We start from the raw sequence: 4,411 nt of genomic DNA, 5'->3' as shown, positions 1-4,411 counted from the left end.
TCAGGAAGATGAGATCTATCCGGTTGTTCAGGTTTGACACTCCTTTGAACACTTTGAAATTTGAGCTATCATTAAATTCCTGGACCAATATCTGATCAATCACCGACCTTTTCTAGTATCTCAAAGGGACCATACCTTAGATTCTACACTATTACAGTTTTATTTAAATTCTAAATCTGTAAAATTAACTGTAATTAGTGCATGCATGTAAAAGTAAATCAAGCAGAAAAGTAGAGAACGACAAAATAAGCTCACACATACATAATACACAAGATATGCTCTCTGGGAAAACCCAGCTAGAAGGTGAGGCCGCTTCGCTCTCTTTCTCTGTCTGGAAATATGCCTGCAAATACAAAGAAGTAATGCATGTAGCTCGTGGGCTGCTAAAGTGCACAGATCCTCTTTGTGTTCTCTACCTCCTATCTCTCCTATTTATCTTTGCTTGGCTATGGAACAAAATGTTCTCGAGAGAATGGAATGCCTCTTCCTCCTAGTGGCCTGGTTATAGCACAACCCGATAGCCTACTAGTGGTTAAGTTTAATTACATCAACGTTTAACTAGAGTTACAAAATAGACTCGTCTAGAGTCTTTTACATCACAAACACGTTTCTAGCCCCTTTTCCATGAATAATGGGGGTTGATGTGGCATCCTCTCGAACTATAGGTGTGAAAACAAGAAGGTCAACTTCTGAGTGATATAACTTTTGCATACAGACTCTGATTGACACGATTCTTGCGTGGTTGGAAATATGTGTGTGTGTAGAATAACATAAAAAGGTGATGCACTAAAGAGGAAAAGTTTTACCCCCAAAAATTGTCTTTTGATGCCCCAAAATGCTCCCGGAAGGTTGTAGATCTTGTTTCGCCAAACCGGGTCCTACTAGTAAAAACGGTCCCGTGAGCTGATTCCTCCACTTTTTCCACTCCAAATGCATTGAGATGGATGATAAACAATATAATGATCCAATTTGAATCACACCTCCTCATTTTTGGAGGATTTTGGTCCCAAAAATCTTTTACTGAATGAGGTGAGGAAATTTATCCTCCACCTTTTCTCTGGTGTACCATTTAGCTTTTCCTAGAAATTGTCCCTTCAACCCAATCTGTCAAAGGGCTTTTTGCCCTTGTCTTGTAGTTTTAGTCCTCTTCTGCAAAACTGTATCTTTTTTCAACTCTGCCTGAGCATCTGGTGCCAAATCCTCCACAGAAGGTAGGACTTTTTCCTCTTCCTGATCTAGCATGGAAGGCTCATAGCGTTTCAAATTCTCTACATCTACAACTGAGTAAATGCGCGTATATGGTGGTAAACTGAGTCGATAGGCATTATCACCCACCTTTTCTAGTATCTCAAAGGGACCATACCTTAGAGTCTTGATTTTCTTACCAGGCCCCTGCAACCTCTCCTTATTTAACTGTAACCATACTCTTTCTCCCACCTTGAATGATTTATCTATTTTTTGTTGACCATGTTTGACCTTATACTTCACCTACAACTTCTGCAGTGTTTCCTATACCTGTAGATGGATCTGCCTGATCTTCTTTATAAATTTTTCAACGCTCAAAGTATCTCCTGTAAGGTTTTCCTTCACTCCTTGCTGCACATAATAAATATCCAAAGGTGAAGGTGGAAAATATCCAAAACAAGTTTCAAATGGGGACTTTCTTGTAGAAGTGTGGATTGATCTATTATAAGAATGTTGTATATATACCATATTTTCATCCTAGGTCTTTGGATGCTTTTGGTTGTAACCCCTTAGAAGTTGCACCAAAGTCCTGTTGACTACTTCTGTCTGCCCATCTGTCTGTGGATGGAATGTTGTAGATCTCTTCAACTTTGTGTCCATCTTCTCCCACAATGTAGTCCATAATGCACTGAGAAATCTTGTATCCCTATCAGAAATGATGCTTCTTGCTATCCCAAAGTGTACCCAAATCTATCCAAAGAACAAGTTTGTTTCTTCTTGTCCGCTGATGGTCTTTTTACATGGCATCAGAACACACATCTTATTGAACCTGTCAACTACCATGAATAGGTAGTCATGTCCCTTCCTGGTTGTCGGTAAACCTCCCACAAAGTCCATGGAAATTATTTCCCAAGGACGAGTAGGTATAGGTAAGGGATGATACAAACCCTATTTCTTGTTGCTAGGCTTGTTGGTACAACAAATCATGCATCCTCTTATGAACCTAGCTACTTGTTCTTGCATCTTGGGCCAATACACATACCTCTACAAGTTAGCCACAATCTTCCCTACACCAAAGTGCCCTGCAACCTTGGAGGTGTGAGCCTCTCTAATCAACTACAAACACTCACCTTTAGGAACACATAACTTATCCAGCCTGTAGAGTAACCCATCCTGGAGATGGTAATCAACGGTGTTGTCACCATCGTGCACATGAATTTGACTCTGCAACTACTGATACACCTCTGTGAAGTCCTCATCTTCTGAATATGCCTCTATGGATGCATCACGGGTGAATGGCTCCATGTGCATAAGGGTTCCCAAAGTTGTAATCTTTGACGTGAGTGGCCTTGAAAGCATATCGGCCAACTTGTTTGTGTTATCCTTATTATACTTGATCACCAAATGAAATTGTTATAAAAACCACATACACTTGTAGTGCCTGGTATGTTGTAGCTTATTTTGGGCCTACAAGTACTGTAACGGTTGGTGATCTGTGTGGATTATTGTCTCCTTTCCCTTTAGATAGTGCTTCCACTTCTTCACATCTTGCACCATGGCATAGAGATCCTTATCATAAGTAGGGTAGTTAAGAACTGCCCCATGAAGTACTTCAGAATGGTAACAAATGAGCCTTCCTCCTTGTATCAAGACAACTCCCATAACATACTCACTCGCATCTGTCTCCACTTCAAAGGGTTGTTGCAAGTTTGGTAATGCCAGAACTGGTGCTTCACTTATCTTCTTATCTAATTCATCGAAAATCTTTCGTTTCCCTTTTGATGCAGGAGCATCCAACACCCTTAGTCAAAGGGAGGAATCCAAAGTGGAGCGAAGAGGAAGACGTGGACCAGGGGAGAAAAACATGGAAAAATCTATTTTAAAATAGATTTAAAGAGAGAATGGATAAGTATCAAAGACATTTTAATGTAATGTGCCACGTGTTATATGCATGCATGCGTATGAGAGCTTTCAGGCTTTTGGCTAGAGGATTGATCAGATCCTTCCATGATCCGATCCAAAAATGCTTCCATATATATATATATATATATATATCATGAACCTGCGTGTTCAAGATGAGGAGAGACAGAGTAATATAGATAGAAAGTGTGAGAATAGAGTGATTAAAAATGTAGACAGAGGAGCCTTTATTCTAAGGCTGAAATGCCTTAGCTGTAATCGTGTTGCGTTTATTATAATAAATATGTGTTTGTATTTCCAGCGTGTCTGTGTAGAATATGTATCTTTTTAACTCTGTTTCATATGTGTGCGCGAATTTTTTAAATCCTGGTTGTATGCATGTTGATCGACCATCAAGCATGATGGAGATCCATTGATAAATGAGTTAACCGTGTATGGAGTGGTATGGTAGAGATCCGTGTTAAGTGCAGAGTCCATCGACGGCGAGCCAGATTAAGTAAAGAAAGGAAACGGGCAATAATACTCAGGAGAAGTTGGATCTCTTAAGATCAACGGTCCAGATCCTTTATCGCATCGGAGGAGCCTCTTGGGTGTTATCATACCCGACCATCATCGCAGAGCGATCAACGATAAAGCGATGTCCTTGGACCGTCGGATCGGGAGTCCAGATCAACGGCTTAGATGTGATCAACAATCGCATATCGAAAGGGCAAGGGATGATTGGTAATGGAAGAGCAAGGCCGATACAGCGATGGCGATATCACCAATAAAATAATCAGCGATTGGGTAGTCGGAGTCTGGAGGAGATCGGAGATCGGAGGTTGGAGCGACGCAGTGGAAAGCGATAAGAGCGGACTCGCCGATTTTATAGTTGCTGATTTATGATATTTGAAATCCGACATATATGTGGGGGCGGGGTTTTTCCCATTAATCCTTTGTATTGTGATTAATGTATGGTCTCAGGGTTTCTAGAATCCCGATAGTTATGTTGGCTCCGATAAAGTGGTGGCTCCGATTCTAATGTAAGTCCATGGTTAAAGGCTTAAGGCCTAAGAACGCTTCCGATAGGCTTTGTGGGCCATAACCCACAGGCCTCAAGATTAATTTGTTAAGGAAAAGGGATTTTGACTAAACCCCAAAATCTCATTTCCATCATCTTTTCCCTACTAGAAACTCTTTCCATCTGCTGTTATGGTGTGGAGCGGTGCTGCTACTGCTGAAAACGAGGTTATGAAGTTCCTCAGGTACTGTGATGATCCAATGAAACTCCTAACCTCAGTAACATTAGTAGGCACCAACCATTTCA

Source organism: Pinus tabuliformis, chromosome Q (assembly GCF_031772625.1).
Source record: "Pinus tabuliformis cultivar Carrire ecotype Pingquan chromosome Q, CPIR1, whole genome shotgun sequence".
NCBI lineage: Eukaryota > Viridiplantae > Streptophyta > Pinopsida > Pinales > Pinaceae > Pinus > Pinus tabuliformis.
This window is presented reverse-complemented; position numbering follows the sequence as displayed.